Source organism: Rhipicephalus sanguineus, chromosome 1 (assembly GCF_013339695.2).
Source record: "Rhipicephalus sanguineus isolate Rsan-2018 chromosome 1, BIME_Rsan_1.4, whole genome shotgun sequence".
Lineage (NCBI taxonomy): Eukaryota > Metazoa > Arthropoda > Arachnida > Ixodida > Ixodidae > Rhipicephalus > Rhipicephalus sanguineus.
Window position 1 is genome coordinate 176,656,739 of NC_051176.1, and position 23,281 is coordinate 176,680,019.

At 46.8% G+C, this 23,281-nt stretch overlaps 1 long non-coding RNA gene across 1 annotated transcript; it reads left to right on the plus strand.

The window, feature by feature from the left end:
* The first annotated feature begins 309 nt into the window (after positions 1-309).
* On the plus strand, positions 310-22,396 carry LOC125759360 (uncharacterized). The gene is made up of 3 exons (XR_007416956.1): positions 310-450; positions 19,085-19,306; positions 22,030-22,396. It is a non-coding gene; the product is annotated as an uncharacterized LOC125759360 (long non-coding RNA).
* The last annotated feature ends 885 nt before the right edge of the window (positions 22,397-23,281 follow it).

A 23,281-nucleotide genomic window follows, 5' to 3' on the forward strand; every position in this document is an offset into this window, starting at 1 on the left:
TTGTTCTTCAGTCCCGCGTACAGGCAGCATCGGCAGCGGATAAGACCAAACAAATCGTGACACTTGCTGGACAAATAAAAACGAAAATTTAAATAAAAAAATAAATTACGACTGGATTCTGATAGCGTTCATGTCAGACCAGACTTTGCGTACAGCAGCCCAAAAAAAAAAGCATGACGAATGTTCCATTCTTGAAGCAGTTTGCGCATGCGTGTGGGAACGACATTGGTATAAAAGGCAAAGCCGCATGGTCTACAAGTAACAGCGGTTTAACTCTGTGTTGGCAACTATTCGTACGGCTTCTTCCCGCGGTGGGCACTTCGCGTCTTCCTGCAGATGTACTACGTGGACGACCGATTCACTGATCGAGCATTTGCGTATCGGCATGGCTTGGTGTCTGCGTACCAGGAGCCAGGCCTCATGGTTCTACCAACAGCGCTCTAAGTGAAGGTGAGTTATGCGTTGTAATATTTTCGTTGGAGCATTCGTGTTTCGCTGCAGGTGGCAACGAAATTTCATTTGTTCAGAGTAAAGTGGTAATACTGAAATTTGACATTAGCACAAAAAGCCTTCAAGAGTAATAACAATTCGTCGGGTTTCACGTGCCAGAACCACAATATGAATATGAGGAACGCGCTTCAGTATAGTAACGGAGAACGGGCCAACAAAAAAACGGCAGATAGTTACTCTCGCAGAGAAAGAAATCTGATGATGAGAGCAGTGCTTTAATAATACGCAGTAGTCCTGTTATTCTTTCATTTATTTGCTCCTGCGAAGAATTTGGGACGCTTCTTCCGGCTAGACCGGCTTCCGTCGACACCTAGCATGTTGCCGTCCTATACATCACAAAGCCTACCGAGTAAGCTAACTTGAGTGCGATACCGTGACATTTGCGCCAACGGCTACAAGAGATGCGTTCAAAGCCTACCGAGTAAGGTAACTTGAGCGCGATACCGTGTTGCGTTCACTTCAGTTTTGGTCGAAGGTAGTCGCGTGTTTGCACTCTTCCTGTTTTCGCGGATTCTGCGAGTTCCACAGCTTAGAAATCAGCGCCGTGACTTTTGTACTGGCGTGGTTTCCTTTATATGGTGCTACATATCTGTTACCACTGCCGATAAATGTAGCCGCACCGTTGGCAAACATTGAAACAATCTAACCGCAGGTTCAGTGCCGTCGACGTTGCCGGCGCTGCGCTTCGAAATGATGTACATGTTTCCCATACTTTCTGAAAAAGGAGACAACCGTGCAAGACCGCATGTAGAAAGCTGATCAGTGGTACACACGATGTGTGTGATCGATAACTTCCACTTCTTTTGTTTTTGAATGGCGCGCTTGCACAACAACCTCACGCACAACAATTTTTGCTTTTTGTGGTATGCTATACTTGTCAGACGTAGCAGTTCGCCCTCTAAATGCGCCCGTTCAGCAATGCAGGAGCGAATAAGTGACGTTACATCGTATAGATTAACATGCGCACGTTAGCTGAATTATAGACGAAGTCAAGGTCATTTTCGGGTGGTCAGTGGTGCAGCAAATACATGACTGCGTAATATTGCCTCCTTACCAGTAAATTTTGTCCGTGCGGGTACAAGATGTTCTAGATATGTGTTTCCATAAGACCATGCAACGTTTTTCTGCATGGGCGGCCACAGGTATACACTGAAATTTAGAAGACAGCACTTCGGTGTGACTGCGGTCAAAACCTGGTGTTCAAACAAACCCGGGTGTCGCTTTTTTGTTGTTGTTTTCAACCACCATACACACCGTACAAGTTCACGTACAAATTGCATTTTCTAAGTAAGAATTTGTGAAATATTGGGCAGGCCTAGTACGTGACGTGCTGCAACACAATTTTAGGCATCTTAATTCACTGATGCTCTCGAGGCATCTTTCGCTTGCATGATATAACTCCTGAGAAAGCATGTGCAAACCACGATACGATTGAAGAACGCCGTAGTGGGGACTCCGGGTTAATGTAGACCCACTGGGATTTACTTAAATTGCAAGTCCGCCGCGGTGGAGCAGTGGTTATGGTGCTCGGCTGCTGACCCGAAGGTCGCGGGTTCGATCCCGGCCGCGTCGGTCGCATTTCGATGGAGGCAAAGTGGTAGAAGCCCTTGTACTGTGCGATGTCGCTGCACGTTAAGGAACACCAGATGGTCCAAACTTCCGGAGCCCTCCACTACGGCGTCTCTCATAATCGTATCATGTTTTTGGGACGTAAAACCCCAGATATTATTACTATTAAATTGCATCCAGTTCTGAGAACACGGGTGTTCTTCGCATTTCGCCTATCGAAATCTGGCCGCCATCGCCCGGAAACAAAGCCCGCGACCTCGGGCTTAGCAGCGCGACAGCTTACGCGCTAAGCTACCGCGGCGGGTCGTTATTCAGCTTGCATCTCTGCAGTTTTATAGCTCGCTCACCTCTGCAACCAATTGAACCCATTCCGCTAAAGCGGTACATTCATTAACGCGATGCAGCCGCTTTCTTGTGTTCTTTTTTTAATTGCATAAGTGCGATTAGCGATAACCATTTTGTAGCTCACGGCTGCAGCGAAGTTGAGAGCTCTGTGGCCAACGTAGCGGGGTGCCGGATGCGCGCCGCGCGTTGAGCGAAAACTTTGTACGACCTATTGCGCAGACATGGTGGCAGAGGCAGATTGCTCAAGCTAATCGTCAACAAAAAAAGGCGGGGGGGGGGGGGGGCATTTCATGCAGGCAGTCACGGTTTTCGGTCACGACGACATATACCCTCTGATAGCGAGCACCAGGAGTAATCCACCCTTATTGTGCTGCCGACTGCGATTCCGTTTTGCGGGTAACATTTTTGAGGATGATCTCGCCCACACTTTTCAACAAAACATGAAAAAGTGTTGCTTCAAAAGCGGTGCAGATTGACCGATAGCATTGAGCATCCTTCATGTAGCAAACACACGTGCGGCGCGGCTGACGACTCACTGCTGTCGTCATACGCGATGGGACGGCAGTGAGAGATGTGGTGGGGGCTAATACTGCTTCCTTGTAACTAACTTAGGCAAAATTAAATTTCATTGCAGTTGGCCTTCTGATGCACTTAGGATGCATCCTTTTTTTTTCTTTCTAACGATTATTAAAAAATAGTCTGCATTAGCGAAATGGGCTCAAAATGTGGTATAGGTATGTTATCGCGAAGAAAGCCGCGCGATGCTAGTCGAACCTATTCAGAAAGCTTGGTAAAATCACATCCACGGCCTGCCTGACCTTTTCCCGCACCTGTCACTTGCACAGGACATTTGTACGTTTTTCACAAAAAAATAAAAATCAAGGGAAGTGATTAACGAAAAGACCGGTTGACTAATTCATTGAACATACGATTGCTTTCAACGGACTCTATCAGCTATATGTACTGGACTATGCCCTTAGTATCTGCTGATGCTTTATACGCCACATATTGTATATGTACAAAGTGCCTCTGATTATTTTTATTTTCTTATTCATTTATTTTTCCTAATTTCTTGTCTTTGTGTATTTCTTCAATACTACTATCATGATGACGGGATAGCCGGCTCTAACTAAATTTATAATAAATTGATAATAATTATAAAAAAAAGCTGACCAAAGCCGCGTCAAAGTGCTATCGCGTGTAGTACTGCATAATCGCTCCCATAGTTTCAGAAACAGTGACGTAGGGAGCAACAAACCCAATCATTATACCCAATCAGATACAATACGTGGTGCGCGAGACCAAGCAAATAGCTGCACGACAAGCCTCAAAGGCCATGCTATACAGGGTGTTTAAGCTAAGAAGCACCAAGTATTACAAAAATTAAGCATAGGTGCTACGCGTCTTCAATTAGCGCAGTATTGTTCTGAGCCATATAGAGCACGTCAGAACATTTTTTTCCAATCCGCCAAGCTTGGCAATTAACGAAGATTGCTTAATGAACTTTTTAAATAGTAACTCTAGAGAAAAGTTTTCAATACAGACGTTGTAGCGCTTGCTCAGGAACATCGAATTTTTCAATCTATGTTAAGATAACTCCCCTGCTTAATTTTTTTCCGGCCTTTCTTTAAAGTGCGCAAATTTTAAAAAATACCACGTGACTGCCGCCAAACGCGCGGCGCTTTGTGCCATCAAATGTAAGTTAAACGAATTATCAAAGGCTGCTTCGCGCACGCAGATCGATGGAACAGGTTATCGGTGACTGCGATGGACGTTAAGCGACAAAATGAGCATACCGTTTCAACAACAACAAAAAAATTCTTCAACAAAAAAGCGGCAGCCACGGAGCAAATGCCACATGAGACTGTAGGCAGCATTTGATATAGCGTAGGCATTTTTTCTTTTCTTTTCGCACCAATGAAGACACACATTGGAAGACGAAGAACGAAAACAGCGCTAAACACGGGACGAGAAGAGGACACGGCGCGGTGTTTGTGTCCTCTTCTCGTCCCGTGTTTAGCGCTGTTTTCGTTCTTCGTCTACCATGCAGCACCAACCAGCCCAGTCAAGCACTTTGTTAAACAGGCATTGGAAGGGGCGAGGGTGACAGCGCGATGAAGGACCGAGATAAGATTCACTCACACGTGGCGGCCGCTCTTTCGTGGACTTTTAGATGCGAAGCATCTTATGGCGGAGTTCAAACTGGTGGTGGTGGTGTGCGGTGTGACCACCCTTACTGCGCATGCGCAAACACTCTCCACACACCTCCTCGTCACTCCCCCTCTGAAACGCGGGCTCGACATGCCGAAACGCTGCTTCGAATCGCCTCATGGTCCCCTTTAGCGGGAGATGGTGTGATTTTTTTCTTTAGACGGTACGCCCTTATCATCATTTAGCGTCCATCGCAATCACCGGTAGCCTGCTCCATCGAGCTTCGTGCGCGGAGCAGCCTTTGATAATTTGTTCAACTTACATTTGAGGGCCCTAAAAGCGCCGCGCGTTAGGCTGCAGTCACGTGGTACTTTTTAACATTCGAGCTCTTTAAAGAAAGGCCAGAAAAAAATTAAGCAGGGGAGTTAGCATAGATTAAACAAGCGCTACAACTTTTGTATTGAAAATTTTTCTCTAGAGCTACTATTTAAAAAGTTCATTAAGCAATCTTTGTCAATTACCGAGCTTGGCAGATTTGAAAAATATTCTGACGTGCGCTATATGCATACCCAGGAATTCGGGACATCGCTTCTAGTGTACCGTTTTTCACACCACGTGGCGTACGGACCTTCAACGTTCAAAATGCGGTTACGGCAAGCGATGACGCTTGCCGTAACCGCACGAATTGAGAACACAATACATAAAAAAAAGCACGATGACGACATCCGCTACAACCAGCGAGCACGAACCTCAGTCGCCGACAGATAACCGCAACGCATGCAACGAGCGGCCGGTTGGGCTGCTCGACTGTGAATCAGCAGTTCTGTTGCAATGAAAGGGTGCACACGTATACAACTCGCTTGGCTGTGCTTGGTGACGACGAACTCTCGAAAGAGAGCGCTGCCCTTCCTCTCATCCCCTGCCTCTCCAAAATATTTCGGCCAATGATGTTGTTGGCTCCAACGGGTTTCTTAAAAGAAAGCAAGAACGTCCTTTAGCGCTGCTGTTTTTGTAAATGTGAAAAAGCTAACTTCCAGAAAATAATGCAAGCTTGGGACGTAGTGACGACGATCGCGGGTTTCCGAATGTGCAGAGAGTCTTGACGTCCCTAATTTTTGTTGGCGTCAATTTATCGAATCGACATTTCGCACTATTACGTGAAGACGCCTGGCCGTGTTATATTCGCTGCCACAGACATTTTTCTTTAAAGCTCAATAAGAAGCAGAAGGAAAGGAAGAATACCTTTGCAAGCAGAATAGTGTTGGATGATCTTAAAAAGAATGGTTTTAATAAAATAGCTTTAGTTTCAACAGCGCGCTTTTTGTTTCTAAATAACATAACTAAAGACGTCGGAAAGCACTGACTTCATTATACGCATGACACACTACACAGGCCGCGTTCTCCTCTCTGTTAAGTATTGGTGAAGGAGTAATGAGACAGATTAGATTCCTATAACGTATCGATAAACCCGCGTTGTTTGACTGCCTATGCTGGTCTGCAGAAATGTTGGAGGTCGCGGCTTCGAACCTCGCTCTTGTGGCCAGCTTTATTCGGGACAGAATAGCGCGTTCTATATTTACGGGGTAAAGTTCGCTAAAATACCCCTCGTCAGGACCCGCTTAATGTATTGATTACGAGCTGCAATATTTCATTTATGTGAGCAAGGACACCTGGAAGGTTCTCGAAAAGCCGTTTTATTTTTATTCGCTGTGTCATGTGTTTGTTTACCGTGAGACAACGGTCGATGTTTGGGGCAAGCTGAGGCCATGTTTGGCGCAAGCTGAGCAACCTTTCAGAAATCTTTTTTTTTTTTTTTTGGACGGCATTGAACTGCCCTGTTACCGTGCCGCCAGAAGATAAACAATGCTGTCAACGCAGGCCTTGTCCGCCGCGGTGGAGCAGTGATTATGGCGCTCGGCCGCTGGTCCGAAGGTCGCGGGTTCGATCCCGGCCGTCTCATTTCGATGGAGGCGAAATGCTAGAGGCCCGTGTACTGTGTGATATCAGTGCACGTTAAAGAACACCAGATGATCGAAATTTCCGGAGCCCTCCACTACGGCGTTTCTCATAATCATATCGGGGTTTTGGGACGTAAAACCCTAGATAGTATTATTAACTCTGCCCTTACCTTTGCCAAGGTGATGGCCTGCAAGCGGAGTTCTTTCCCTGCCTTCCCTTGCGATCGTAGGCAATGTACTCTGTTTTGCTTACGTGACGAGCCCCACCTTCTTTCTGTTTTTCTTCGCGGCGCCTTTAGAGTGACCACTATGAGCGTCTCGGAATGCGAGGTTAACTGAAGCCACGTGCTGTAATCAATGACGCTGAAAGCAGTGTGCTGCAGTGCGCGACTCGCGTCTCGCAGGAAGTGTGGCCCCGTCCGAGATGCGCGGACTACTTTTTATTATTTTCATGCTTGGCAGACACGATGTTCACCTACTAATCTACAGACCTAATTTGTCAGAAATCTTAGTTCATGAAGTTCTTCGGTTTCCTTGACTACCATATCACTCATTGCCATCGTTTCAATTGTACAGTAATGTCAATAAACACACCGCACCGTCAGAGGGTGCTAAGTAACTATCACTCATTAAGGAGAGAGCGTTGAATGGCTCGTGATTTTAAAAATCCGGCGTTCGGCGGCGCGAATACCATTGGTACCAAAACTCGAGTGGGCCGATACCGCAGGCTGTGCAACAACGGGTGAGGTGGAAAATGCTTGAGGGTGAGGGTGGGACGAACAATGCAATTGACTAATAACGTTAAAGTAGTTTAATTAATGAATGTCTCTCCAGAGCATAGGCTACTGTGGTCTCCTTAGCGTGAGCTAAAGGGGCTAAATTTTATTCCAGCGCCGCCGAGATAATGTACATACTCGCCGTGCGAGCTATTGGCAGATAAAGTGTGGCGCTGCTAAGCGCGAGGTCGCGGGTTCGATTCCCTGTCATGGCGGCCGTATTCCAGCGGGGACGAAATGCAAGAACATCCGCTCACTTAGATCTAGGTGCACGTTCAAGAACCCCGGGTGTTTAAACCTATAACAGAATTCCCCGCTGCGACTTGCCCCGTAATGACAATGTGGTTATGGCAAGTAAAATCCCTTAAATTATTAAAGTAGGACGCTAGGGGACAACAGAAATAATACGTGAAAAACAACCCCATACACACGCTTCATCATTAACGTTGGAGTGTCACGCACCGAGTTTTGCCTAAATTAATGTTGGGCATGTTCTGTCATCTGCTTATTAATAATTCGCAAGTATCCACGTGTATGTGCATGTGGACACTTCAGAATTACGGATGCTCTTGTCGCAGGATTGCTTGCTTTGCTCGCTAGGCCGTCTTCTGGCGCTGCTGTCACATGCGAAAAGCTACACCGCAGTGTGTATTTTCGCGGGGTACAAGTCAAGAAATGGCTTCTCCTGCTCTTTGTACTTTTTTTTTTCAGTCATATAGCAAGTTGAGAAATCCAAAACACGACTAGACGCTTAAGACGAGTGCGGTTTAAACCAATGCACTGCGGAGAAAACATTAAACCAGGTTGAATATAAAGGCTTCGAGCTTTCATTTTTGGTAATTCAATTTACATAAACCAACACTCTACCAGTATCAAGTGTTAATAATAATAATAATAATAATAATAATAATAATAATAATAATAATAATTGTTGATGTTTAACGTCCCGAAACCACGATATCATTATGAGGGACGCCGTAGTGGGGGGCTCCGCAATTATTGACCACCTGGGGTTCGTTAACGTGCACATAAATCCAAGATAAGATTTATTCCAGTATTTTTATATATGGTTCGTCGACGCTCCGATTCCGTAGTTCCTGCGTAACTGCTGATACCCGACCGAATAAAATGCCTTCTCGTAATCTATGAAGGTTATATATAGGGGTTGGTTATATTCCACACATTTCTCTATCACATGATTGATAGTGTCAATGTGGTCGGTTGTCGAGTATCCTGTACGAAATCCTGCTTGGTCCTTTGGTTAATTGAATTCTAATGTTGTTCTAATTCTGTTAGCTATTATGTTTGTAAATCGCTTGTGGACAACGGACAGTAAGCTGATCGGCCTGCATTTTTTCATGTCCTTGACGTCCCCTTTCTTGTGGATTAAGATTATGTTAGCATTCTTTCAAGGCTCCGGTACCTCACCGTCAAGAGGCACTTCGTATACAGGGTGGCCACTTTTTCTAACACATTCTGTCCACTCTTTCAACAGATATGATGTTACATGATCCTCACCAGCGGCTTTGCCTCTTTTCCCTCCAAGGCTTTCTTTATTTCCCCTGTCGTTACTGGTGGGATGTTCGATTCCTCTGGTCTACTATTACTTCTTACATTATCGTCCTGGTTGCCCCGGCTACTTGTACAGATCTTTGTAAAACTCCTCAGCTACTTAAGCTATCCTATCCATACTGTTAGTGACTTTGCCTTCCTTGTCCCTTAGTACCAGTGTTGCGGAGTTCCCACTCCGGAATTGGAATGACTCCGGAATCATTCCACATTTTCGCGATCCCGGAATGGAATGGGAATGGAATTAAGCGCTTTTTGCACGGAATGGAATGTGAATGTAATTACGTCTTTTTCCGAAAATAGAGCAAGTTTTCGTCTACGCGCTGTTTATCAAACTTTTCAATTATCAGTAAGTCAGAACCTTGAATTTAACAATAAAGCAGTATTTTTAAAATGGCTTGGCTTATTACAAGCACGGTACATTTATATAATAATAATACTATCTGGGGTTTAACGTCCCAAAACCACGATATGATTATGAGAGACGCCGTAGTGCAGGGCTCCGGAAATTTCGACCACCTGGGGTTCTTTAACGTGCGCCTAAATCTAAGTACACGGGTCTCAAACATTTTCGCCTCCATCGAAAATGCAGCCGCCGCGGCCCACGGTACATTTATAAGCAACGCGCCTACTACAATCCTGTCCTTATATAGACTGTGTTGCTCCGAAGTCTCGAGCTGAGAGCTGGTCAGCCTGCACTCCCACTGCTCCGGGGTGGGATCATTTCATTATTATCGTTATCCTTTTTTTTTTAGATGCGAAGTATCTTATGCCGGAGTTCAATCCGGTGGTGGTGGTGGTGTGCGGCGTGACCACCCTTACTGCGCATGCGCATACTCTCTCCACTCCCCCTCTCCCATTTCCCTCCCTCTCCCCTCCCCCTTTCCACTCTTCCTCTGAAACGCGGGCTAGACATGCCGAAATTGTCTTCTGCGCAACGCCGCGATGAGCACCAGCGCATGCACGTCCACTCCCCCTCTCTCTCCTCTCCTACGCTGCCCCCTCTCGCACGCCTGCCGGCTGCGTTCCCCGCTCGCCCTGTGAGAATTAACGGCCAGGCTAGAGGGAAGACAAGACGCGCGTAGCGTTCCTCTTCGCGTTCCACGACGCGAGGTCGGTAGCATGCCCAAAGAACGCCAACGGAACGCGATCGTGCAAGTGCTCCGGCTTCGCATCGCCTCATGGTCCCCTTTAGCGGGAAATGGTGTAATTTTTTTGCATCTTTTCTTGCTACGGCTCGGCACATACCCGCGTTCGCATCGCGAGGGCATTGGGGAGGAACGTATTTTCCGACACCCTTAATTGCTACTACTGTAATATGATGCTCAAATTAGTCATGTAGGCGTGAGTACATGTTTTTTTCGAAGTCGAAGGCCATAACGTATTCTCTAGGTCCACCTTTAGTTAGCCAGAGCCACGGTGTAACCGTGGCCAGAGCCAAGGGTAGACGTGTAAAAGTGTGAACGGTCTGCCAATTTGTAAAAGAGAAACCGAGGCATAAGTCAGTGTGCAAACAAATGCATTATCCCAGCAGCTACTGAAGGGAGAAACAAATTATCCCTGCGCGTTGGTTCCCATTGATACCCCCACACGAAAGCGGCCAGGGGCGTAGCCAAGGGGGGGGGGGGGTCGGGGGGGTTCAACTCCCCCCCCCCCGAAATTTTTCAGTTTTGCTTGCGTATATAGGCACGCACACATACAAACGCACGCACGAACATACATCAAGTATGGTTGAACCCCCCCCCCCCCCGAAAAAAATTTCTGGCTACGCCCCTGAAAGCGGCGAATACTCTATGCACAGCCTGATCTTTATCTCACGAGCAGTTTAGTACCTGACACACGTAAATAACCTTTGCGACAAGGAAGACATTGCATGCCTGCGCACAGGCGAACACAGAAAGTCCTCCTCACCCCATTCATGCTTGAAAGGCGCGCTTGACAAGCATGAGTGCTGACGAGCAGTGCTGCCCAGTGTTCCATATTCGATGCAAAGGCACAAGGTGCCCGAGCGGTGCACTGTTCCAACTAATACCGGCAGATCTAGAGGATTTTGTTCCCTATTAACCAAATCTTAGTTTTCCCCATATTCACGACCGCTCCAGACGCGTGGCAAAACTGCTTAGTCTTCATCAACGCTACTTTTGTCAGCATAAAAATGCGTTATGTCGTCATTTTAGCATTAACACATTTAAGCTTAAACAATATTAAAACACCATTCGTCCAAACACGCTGACCATGCAAATACTATAGGTAGCGGGAGAACTGCCCCTATGGGAATTGGTAGGGTGTATGTACTGCACGAGATATGTCACCAAGCTATACTATCCCTCGACCTTGGTTACGTGCTTTGCGTACTTTTGCAGTTCATAATTAATGTGATGACATCAGCTTTATGGGGCGTTCATTCTTAACTCGATAAAACTATCAGATGCCTTTCATACGCTGAGGAATTACAGGAATGGAATTACGGGAATGGAACTGCCCGGCCATTCCCGGAGTGGGAATGGGCTAAGTTTTTTCATTCCGAGGAATTGAAGGGAATGGAATTGCGGCAAGTTCTAATTCCCCGGAATGGAACTGGAATGAAGGCGCCCATTCCGCAACACTGCTTAGTACATACATCTGGTTTTTGCCTGTGCCCAGTTTTCTCTTCACCGCTATGAGGCTTCGTCTGTTCTAGAGATGACTAATAAAAACATAGCACGAAGTCAGTCACGTGCGAGTCGGGCCGGGTCCCCTGCCCCTGCAGCATAAATTAAATAAAACAATACAACTCGGCTTCCTAGATGAAGTTCAGGAGCGGTCTATGCAATTCGCAGATCCATTTGGAATCAACGTCCGTCGACACTGTCGACGAGCTGAAGGTGAGGCTCTGATATTTAAAGAGTACTCGAAAGAGTATAGTAGGCGTTTACTAAAATAAAGTATACATTGATTAGACCGCGTGCGCGTCATTCGCACCATATATGTAACAAACCGTAAGCTTTTATCGCCCTTCGTTGATACTAACTGCTGTTGTTGCATTTTAGAAACGCTGGTTGTGCTTTCGCGTGTTGGCTAGCAGGTGAATGTATACCGCAGATATGTATAGTCGTGAGCAAGATGAGCTGCAACTCTGATATTACCTTTTGAATAGGCTATAGCGACTAAACACAGCGAGCAAGCGCAAAAGTGTTCATGACACCAAATGCTCAAACGGAAAGGTGTGTATATGGCAATTCAGTACGTCACATTTACACTAGTACATTACAAGTTTTTGTACACTAAACATTAATTCGGTGTTCGGCTCATAATGATGACAACAGAACGTCTTGACGGCATCGGCACGCGATAACGCACATGCCGCTTAAGTGCTACGTCCGATATACATACATACGCTCGGCAATACCTACACTGACTGCGTTCTTCCTTTCACATTTCATGCGTAGATACATGCAGATGCGTTCGGATATGTGAAGTGTTTTACGAAGTAGGAATATTCAAGCGGCGACGTGTTTTTTTTTGTTTTTTTTTTCGTCTCGTGCTCCCACGGCGCCAACGAGCAGCGGGCGACCGAACGGCTGGCTCGATCGATGTACACACTTTTCCCATAGTGCCTACGCTCCCACGGGCGTTCTGGGATTGCTTGAAAGGGTTTATTAGCAAGAATCTCCCAATGCATTCACCCTCTCTCTATAGGATATCATGTGATGCTTTGCAATCTTATCCTTCAATTAATTTTTATTATATATCTCCACTTAATTATTTGCCTGTAACTATCCGCGCAATTAATTACTCCTTTAAATTGCGGAAGGGTGTCTTGAAGGGCCAGTTGGTGCCTGTTACTGCGTTGAAAATAGCGCGAAAACGGGACGAAGGGTAAGGAACAAACAACACAAGGCGCTGTTCCTTTGTTTTCTTAGCTTTCGCGCCCTTTTCGCACTGTTTTCAACGCAGTAACATGTAGCAACTGGCCCTTCAACACAGCCTTCTGTGATTTGTTTCTCTTACATCAGGCTCTTTCGCACCCAGTGCTTTGCATAATTCATCAATGTGCCAGCGCTTGTGTAGTTTTTTCCTTAGCCTTTGTCCAGTTTTCGCGCTGTTTTCAACGCAGTACTCCTATAAATCGTGATCTCTCGTAAATGTTTCTCGTAGCACATGTGAGTGATAAATGGCATCTATATTAAAGGAATAATTATCATTGATTACGAATTAATCATATTTATTGCTGCTAATTAACAATATTCTATCATTTGCCGTTATCGTGCTATAACTGCATTGATTGAGATACTAGCTATCTATCTGTCTTAATTATGTCCTACACTGACAGCTTGCACCCCTACATTTAAAATATGTTGAATTCGTTGTCGCCATTCATTAGTAATGCACTGCATGCCAAGGTGTGAATGTAGATCAACATTAGTCACTTGCTGAGAATTCTGCTTGGTTAACCTAATTTTCAAAATTCGCGCAGCTTGCACTGAGTCGCGCAAAGCTTGGCTAGAGGGGAGCTGGTCGACACTTGGCTGGTCCTGGCTTGACCAGCCAAGTGTCGACACGTGCATTCACACGCCGATGCACGAAGTGTTCACGGGATCACATTCTAAATCACGAGTATAGACTATAGTTGTTGATCGGGTTCGATTGGGTATTGCTTGTCAATCACAACACCAGGTAGGATAATTAGCTTAAGTGGATTAATTAGAATAATTAGCTTAATAGCATTGTAACGGAAGAACAGCGCGAGAAGACAGGGTCGGAAGGGGCACACACACAGCGCTCGTGTGGGTGCCCCTTCCGTTCCTGTATTCACGCGCTGTTTTTTCGTTACTATGCTAACAAACCAACTAGCCCACCGACATGCAACAGCTTAATAGGTCTAAGTGGCACATTGGAGACTTGGTGTCGGTTAGCTTGCATCCCAAGTCAGACAAGCCTTAATTATAACTGAATTAGCCTAACTCGCACACTCGACGCTCGGCCCCGAATAGCTTGCATTCGAAGTCAATCTAAGCCTAATGAGCTAATTATCCTAATTGAAGCTAATTAGGCGCAGTACTATTTAGTATTAATTACGCTTTGCTCGGCACATCTTGTCAAACGCGGCATGGCTACGCACACCAGAATCTCAACTATGCTTAAAGGGACACTGAAGCGGTTTTGAATTCGCGAATTTATTTCAAATTCGGTATCGCGACCTCTTAGAACATGCCTGCGAAGGTTTTTTCCCCCGATTTTCGACTAAACAACGGCGCTATAAGCGAGCAAACTTTGGCCGAGGGAACGCTCCCCTGCGCGCGCGGAGCGCAGGGTAGGAGGACGGCAGAGAGAGAAACGTGGAGAGGTGACGTCATCGACAGGAACGAGCAGGGCCGTTGCGCCTGTTAGCTTCGGTTTGTTACTTGTTTCTGCTGCGACCTGCTGCCTAGCGAAGCATCAGTTGTGCCAGTTCGCATGGGTTTCTTGCCGTTGCACCATTGTCTTGTTTCGATTAGAGATTTTTGCTGTCCGACATTCACTAGTTGTGTTTGTCGGGGGTTGAAGCGGACTCGCGATGCCGCAGTACTGCGCGGCATATGGCTGCTGCAACACTTTCGGTCGCGATGAGATCGATTTGCATAAGTTTCCTCGGGATCAGAAGATGGCTGCAAAATGGGTCACTGGAGTTAAAAGAAAAGACTTCAAACCTACGAGAGCAAGTGTGCTGTGCTCTAAGCACTTCCATGACAGCGACTACGTACGAAGCCCGTCTCTGATGCAGTCGCTGGGATTGACGATCAAGAACAGCGACGCGATTCCTTCTGTGTTCCCGCACCTGAGGGGGGCCTCGCCCAGGACGTAAGGTGCTTCCGTGTTAAACTCTTTGATATGGCTTACGATGAGATCTCGAAATCGGGTACTCTACATGACAGTCGCATACTTATGACGCAGCAAATATACCGTTTGCATTTCAACACACCATCATTATAGTACTGGCCAGAATTCCGAAAGAGCGACGACATTGTAAACAGAACTGCAATATATGAGCCAAATTATCCATGCGCAAGATCAGGGGCGTAGGCAGAAATTTTTTCAGGTGGGGCGGGGGGGCACCTCCTTGATCTGAAGTGGGGGCCGGGCAGGAAGATGTGGTCGAGTGTCATTTTGTGCTCTATATGCTGTGGCAAAAAAATCTTGCGCAGTGGCGTAGCCAGCGCGGGGGGGGGGGGGCACGGGCCCGGTGTGCCCCCCCCCCCCCCACTCTGGCTACGCCACTGCGCAAGATTGCAACGCAGCCCGGAGCACATGTCACCACTGCGGCAAAGATCGGCTCTCGTGTGCTTTTTTTTCTCTCGCGATAGCACACTGACTCATCACATGCTTCTTGCCCGCTGCGAAGTGTGACACTGATTGCGTCAACAACGCTGCACTTTGAGCAGAGAAATTCACGAACAGCTGATGTTGTCGCACGATGTGCGCGCGCAGCGCGGACCCTGCCAATACGCGGCTAAAAGCGACTGCCAATGCTGCTGTTCCCTATCGGATATAATATACACGGCTGAACGTATCATTTCTATCGGTTCACTGCAGTGAAATTAAGCACTAACATGCACCTTGCACGTACCAGTCCATGTTTCCGACGCGGGTGAAGGTTACCGGTTGGGACACGCTTTCTTGTGCCGCATCATCGGCGCTGGCAGCATCTTCGGTCGTCGTTTCTACAGTGGCGACCGGCTCGACATGTAACAGCAACTACACGCCGATTTCAACAAAAGAAAAGAAAAACACGGCATCGCCTGCTGGAATGCGCCGTCAGCTGTCTTCACAATTCCGTCGATGATGCCACGGAGCTTCGACCAATCACAGGCGGCGGCGAGACTCGCAATGCCGCCCGAGGCGCCTGTTGCTCGTTTTCGGCAAAATAGTTGTTTTTCCTAAAGGTGCATTGCAGGTTTCGCTGCAATGCATCTTTTCATAAAACTTCCCGTCGAACCTCACAAACTTCGCCAACATCAGCCAAACTTCACAGGTTCGAAGACTGAATAATCAAGATTGGGTCACTTCAATGATTTAAGCAGGTGAGGGCGCATTGTTTTTATATAAATTTTAAATTCTCTCCCATGGAGTTTCACATAGCACATTAAAGTGGTTCTCGAACCCAGGAAGTTTATGGGAATAAAACAAAACTTCTCGCACTGCGAGATGGACTCCCAGATTATATGGACGAAGTGATTTAAGCCTATATTGAAGCGTTGCACTACAGTAAATGTTTAAAGGTCGATTCCCATTCAGTGACGCTGCCACTCAGCAGCCAACGCAACAGATGGCGCTAGTTGATGTCCCAAATTCCTGGACATGACTCAGAACAATACTGCGCTAATTGGAGAAGCGTAGCACCTAAGCTTAATATTTTTAATACTTGGTGCTTTTTTCTGAAACACCCTGTATACGCATGAAACGGCACTCTGCGGTTAACATGTTCCGGAATACAACAAAGTACTACAGTGCATTTTACATAGCAAACATTTCGTCACATACATGTACACATTACACACGTAAGCAGCATACGCACACGGCACTTCGTATGTTATTACAATTAATGTACAAATGTTGGTATAATCATGACTGAGATCTTTTGCCTGCTGACGTCACGTAGGGCGTGATCTTTTTACGAGCTGGCAGCTGGACAGTAATCACTCGTATACTACCTGCAGGCATCAAGTATGCCAGAACGAGACCCCCGCTACGAATGAACGAAAGAAGCTAGAGGTGTGTCAATATTCGAAAATTTCGAATAGCATTCTATTCGATTCGGTACTCGAATCGAATAGCAGACATTCGAAATACCGCATGCTTTAACAGCGAACCTGTTTAGCAAATCGTTCCCTGTCCGACGAACCAAAAAACTATCGTCACCATGAACGGGTATGTGCCACAGAAATTGGGCAAATCCCACTACTCACCACTGGTCCACTAAAAATGAAGAAGGCAACAGTTAGCCCAACGCTGCGAAGCGACGGCGGCGAGCCGAAGATCCTGAGTACGTACAACGAGAGAATACTAGCTAACGGGAAAGGCAGCGGCGGCTGCGGGAAGACCCGAAGCGATGGAAGGCCTACACCAACGATGACGTGCCCGTAGATATGTGAAAGGGGCGAACGCTTGGTTTCGGCGCGAGTTTCTGTTTCTGGACTTCGGACATCCATGTCGTCCGTAACCGTCTGTGGTTTAACTCGAAACTCTCTGCGCTGAGAATCAGCGTAGAAATAACCTAGCATCACCTAACTAAAGCCTAGCAACGACCTTGAAACAACCTGCATCACCTAGCTAAGGCCCAGAAGAACCTGAAGCAACCAGATTAGTCTATGGCGAGTCGTCAGCGTCTCGGAGAAAACGACGAAGTTGCGCCTCAGCTGCTCCGCACGTTCGATAATAATATCTGGGGTTTAACGTCCCAAAACCATGATATGATTATGAGAGACGCCGTAGTGGAGGGCTCCGGAAATTTCGACCACCTGGGGTTCTTTAACGTGCACCTAAATCTAAGTACACGGGCCTCAAACATTTTCGCCTCCATCGAAAATGCAGCCGCCGCGGCCGGGATTCGATCCCGCGACCTTCGGGTCAGCAGTTGAGCGCCATAACCACTAGAGCACCGCGGCGGGGCTCTCCGCACGTTCGAGCCTAGCGCGAGAGAAGAGGAGGCCCGCAAGAAGACAGCATCTGTGGTTGCCCATCGGAGAGCAAGCATCAATAAAATATGTGTGAAAGCGAACGCCTCACGTCTTCCCACAAGTCTTCAGAAATGTCCAGTTTCGCTGTTTCAAGCTTTGCGCGGCTTAGTGCAAGCTTCGCGATTTTTTTTTTCGCATAGTTTTCGAATAATCAGCACCGACGGGAGAACCCGAACACAATGAAACTCTGGAACAGCTGAAGGTCATTTTTGTCTTTAATCACTGAATTACCAATACGCACGCAGCCCAACATTTTGCGAGATTACCTATGCTAAATTGATTACCGGATGAAGGCGTTTTTTTTTCTTCTTAAAACTCCACTCCTACTCAATTTTTACTATGCTGCATCGCATTAATCAGTTCCTGTCTTCGTCTTGTAATAACTGACGGTGGGGACTACGGCTGCGCTCAGCTTCACTATAGACAACAGACGCGTAAATTGTTTGCGTAAATTGTTCTTGCAGATGCAGCTTTCAACACTGATGCTTTCGGTGCAGAGGTCCATGTTGTAATGTCAGATTTATCAGTTTTATGACAGATTTAGCTGTAGGCGTGGTGTCTCAATTTTATTTAGAAGCAAGCGACTAAGTATCACCATGATTACGGTAGTCACTGCTGTATTTAAACCTACAGTTGCGAAATATATCGAAGGCTCTGGTCGCTGCTGTATACGAGCTTACCTCGGTATTCATAACCGAGGTATTAGGGTCGGTTAAAAGTAACCGTAATGTTGTTTGGTGAAAGTTTGTGAATGTTTGTTTAAATTAAAATGTTGTAGAGTGTAGGACTTTTGAAAATGGTTGTCTTACTATTGGAAAACTATCCCTAGAGTATTCTATTAGGATTAGATTCGGTGTCATCACTATTCGATTCGTATTCGATTTGGTTTCAAAATTCACTATTCGCACACCTCTAAAAGAAGGGGAATTTTTAAGGGCTCGTTTTTCTTTGTTAGACACAACGTGGCATCAATTCGGCCATAACGAGAATCCCGCTACGAATGAACGAAAGAAAGGGAATTTTTAAGGGCTCGTATTTCTTGTTAAACACAACATTGTGTCTAACAAAGAAAAACGAGGCCTGCGAAATTCCCCCTTCTTTCGTCCGTAGCGAAAATGGTAGCACTTGTTTTACATAACTAAAGTTACACCCTTTAATTGAGTCTTCGGCTATGCGTGTAGTATTTGTCTTGTTAGCGTTTAGTCCGGCTAGTGCTTGTCGCTATTCAGTGTTATAATATAGGCCATGCTTGTAGTTCCGTCATGGCCTACAAGTTCACATTAGACTAACTTGCGTAGTATTGTGTTCTACAAAAAGATCAATGGAGTGAAAAAGGTGTGGCACTTTACATATTGTACAAAAGACGTGCTTTCGTAATAGTGCGAGCCTGTAAGCTGGCAAAAAGTGTATCTTTAAAGAAACATGCTGATAGGTTTAGGACGATTGCAATAAATATGACGCATTTTCAGAGTTCAGAATAATCGTATGGTTTGCGTGGTCATTTCGACAGTCATCAAGAACTTTATTGACAAGTCCTGAGGAGTTTAAGCCGCCGGGGAATCCACGAGGGACACCCTAGCAGCCGCTACCGTAGGCGACGCCCGAGTCGGGGCGGGAACGTGGTGGCGTTCCGCCAGTTCTTGGGCCCTCCGGACTGCCTTGAGTTGGGGGTGGAGCTCGGAGCTACTGAGTGCCTCTTCCCAGTCGGACTAACTGGTGACTGGTCCCCGAGGTAACGCCAGACATTGCCAGAGCATGTGCGAGAGTGAACAATAAAATTTCTGTGCAATCTGGGCATTGTGGAGTGATGTCCGAGTTGTAGTGACCGAGTAGACAACGTGATGGGTACGATCTCGTTTGTAGCATGCGAAAGGCTACCGCTTGCGCGCGTTCAAGCTTTGTGTGTGCTAGGGGTATTGGCTTCTGTTGTTACGATAGTGAGAGGTGATTTCGTGGAAGGTGAGTAAGGGGTCGTTAAACTAAACTGTATGTCTGGACCCAGCTCTTCGGTGGCTGGTTGATCGTCGCGGCGGGTGAGTTCTCGCGCTCGGTCATGAGTGGACGTCTTTGCTCATGTGGGCAGGGAACCAAGAGAGGCAGTGCCAGCACATGTGGTTGCGTGTTTGTAAAATTTGGGCTGCCTCACGCGCGATATTGCCGGTTTCGTAAGCAGGAATGGCGGCGCGTGAGTCTGTGAAGACGCTGGTGTGCGAGGGATCGATCATCGCTAAAGCTATGGCGACCTGCTCGGCTATGGCGCTCGTTGCTAGTCTAAGCGAGGCGGCTGAGCGTAGGGCTCAGTCGCCATCTACTACCGCGAGTGCAACGGTGGAGGAGTTACCGTATTGCGCCGCATCGACGAGTACGGAAGAGTCGCAAATCGCGGCGGTGCGCTCGAGGATCGCGCGAGCCCGGAGCAGGCGTCTGCCCTTATTGGGTTGTTGGTGGACGTTTCGTGGGAATGGGGTTACCATGTAGGTATCTCGAACATCTCTCGGGAGGGTTACTGAGCGTTCAAGGTAGGGGTGTGGGGAACATGCCGGCCTCGTTTAAAAGTCGACGGCCCGCCTTGGAGGAGGAGAGGCGGACCATTTCGGCCGTAGTCTCGGCCTCGATGAATTCGTCGATCTCGTTGTGCATGCATAGTTGGTCGATTCGGGAGATATTCGTGTTTGGGGGTAGGCTGAGGACTTGTTTAATGCTTTTGCGCATGAGTTTCGTCTTTTCCACCTTTATGCAGTTGTGGGCAGAGGCGACGTAATTGATGTGGCTAATTAGGAACGTTTCCACTGTCTTGGTTAATTGTACCCGCTCTACTTGTGTGCCGATTAGCACGATTTCAGCAACGTTGTTTCGAGGTGCAAAAATACTGCTTTAGCTTTATTGTTAATAAAAATTCGGCAGATCCCACGCCTTGTGGGAATCGGTTTCATGCGAAGCAGTCAGCGAGTAGTTGTCTATGCTGCATTTTTTGGCTTTGAGCCAAGTGTTACGAGGTGGATCGACGTGTCGTTGTAAGTGTAGTAGTTGTGTGCTTATCGTGGGCTTACCAGGCACGTCGTCTACACTGGCGTGCACAGGGTAGCTTAACACTTTGCGACACGGCGTCCTCGTTTGGGGACACGGACTTCAGAGCCACGTCCCACGCCACGTGTTTCTTCAAATGTCCTGAAACTCAGTGTGGTGAAGAGTTCGACGAAAGTTCGATTGGTCAGGTAACATTAGGATGAAGTTGCGGTCACTAACCAAGTCAAGGCAAAAACGCACGAGGGACGTTTACAGGCTTGTACGGGTTTCTTGATCACGCTAAAGCAGGCAGAAGACGTCTCTTATACTAAAATATGACTTAGCGAATTGGTGTCGTCAGCGGACAGATTTCCATTGTTCCTGTTGGCGGTGTTGTCGACTGAATAAAAATTTTAGAAGTATTCTCGTTGCTAGATTCTTCTCCTTAGCTATTGTATTGGAGTCATCCAAATCGATGCGGTGACCGTGAATGTGTGCATGCTCAGCCAGGACGTTCGATGATTTCTTGCTGCCGATTTCTCTCTGACGCTCCTTCAATCTCCTCGTGTACTTGCCAGTTTCGCCGATGTAGCTGCAGTCTCCACATGGTACTTTGTCGACAAAGGGGAATTCTCGCAGTGTATCGGATCCCCGAAGTTAGCAAGCTGATTTTTCAGTTTGTTGAACGGTACGCGTGGATTGTGAATGTCGTATGTAAACATGCGGTTTAGAGCTTCGCTCACACCTGGAACGGACGGAACACCGGTGCGCCCTGAAGAAGGCCTGCTTTGAGACGGCTTTCAATAAAACGAGAGATAAAACAGCGGAAGGCTTCTGGCAATCCTGATGGCATGAATAGCCGGTATGAGCCCTTCCGGGCGCCGAACGAGAGTCTGTTCCTGTTCACTCACGCAGACGTGGAGGATGGAAAGGGTGTTATCCAACTTGCATTCTGCAGTGAACTGTTTATATGGTGTTGAGAAGATTCAGGAGACTTGTTGCGTCTTACACTTGTATAATGCTGAAGCAGTCGTCTACATAACGGACGAAAATATTTGGTGTGGGCGCAAAGTAAGTATTTGGTGAGGGCGCAAAGTCTGTTCCCAAATTGCCGGTAGTCATGGAATGGAAGATCCCATGGCAATTACGACCGTTTGCTGACATAACCGTTTCCTGTAGGAGGACTATGTGTTGTTCAAGCACATCTCAAGCTCCCTTACCTGTTCACTTAGCCATTCCCGATTAAGTAATTTCCTGCAGTAAAAGAGCTCAATGTAGTAATTTTCAACATGACTGTTATCGCAAGATTAGTCCTGTAATGCAAGGTTTTTGGCTTGCAATTCCAAGGAGTTTTGTTAAGCCACCGTATAGCATGATTTCTCCTTATAGAAGCAATGGTGTGGTTTTGTCTTTCCACTGTAGAAATATGCGTGCTCGTCTCCTTCGCAGGATCCGGAGAGTAGCAGAATTCGCGACGTGTCCTGCGATGCCCAGGGGTTCAGCTGTTTCGACAATGCTTCGCAGCGGCTCGGTGACCCATACCAGCGTACTTGGTGTCTTCTCCATCTGGTACTTTGGGGTTCTGTCGATCAAGTGTTCTGCACGACCGAGCGTGCTTGTCAGCGAGTTGCGTTCTCACCGCAATCGAGATGTTCAACCATTGCAGTAACGGTGGACCAAGAGCAGCAGAGTTCAAGGACTATGAAATGCTGGTGCGTAAATACATTCACCGAGGTGTATATTATCTATTGAGGACCAATGATTGCTTGCGTGTGGTTTCGCTTTTGAATTGTTCAATTGCGAAAGCGTATGCTCATTAGTTTGCACATTGAAACTCTTAATGAATGATGCATACGGAATAAAATTTCTGCCGTCTACATTCTATTACCACCGTAGGAGAATACTGGGCACAAAAATTATACCTTCAGTTCCGCAATAACTTTCAGCGAATGTTCGCACTAATGTCGTTGCGTGGGCAGTTGCCAACCATATGCAGCTTGAATTTGATGTGTGCGGAAGTAGCGTAGACGTTAGGGTGAGTCGGGTGTAGCTCCATGTCGTGATGAATTGGCAACATAAAACCAACGAAAAGAACTGTGTTCTTTCTCCAGTCTGACTGCATTAGTATTTCGCGCCTAATTCATCACAACGTGACGGTTACTATTCGTTCAGAACTATAGGGGTTTAAGTCGAAGAACGCGTTGGTTCGTAGCTGTCAAGTAGACTATTTAGGACCATACGACGTCAGAACTTGAGGCGGACGTAACGATAGCCGTTCGTTGTGTGAGCCCTGAACGCATACCAGTGCAAGCATTGTGTTACGTAGTAGTGCTGCGTGAATATTCCGAGCAGGAAAGACTAAGATAGTGCACAAGAAATGCTGCTGTTGATTGTTTAATCACACTTTGAAGGACGTTCAGTTCAACTAAGCTTAGATTTGTCACACTTACCTGAACATGTGTTTACTAATAGGTCTTGTGGTTTTTTTTTGCACTTAATTAGGGTGAAGAGGAGAAGGCTGGAGGTCGGCGAAAGTGAAGTTGATTCCGTGAGCGCTCCTGCGGTGTGCGTCTGCTTCGAAGGAGAACTCGCTCAAATCGGGGAAGAAGCTGTCGATTAAAGGCAGCCGCGACGTGAAGCGTGCTTACGCGAACGAATGCGTGACCACCTCTGTACGCACATGGATATGCCCCTAGACTCT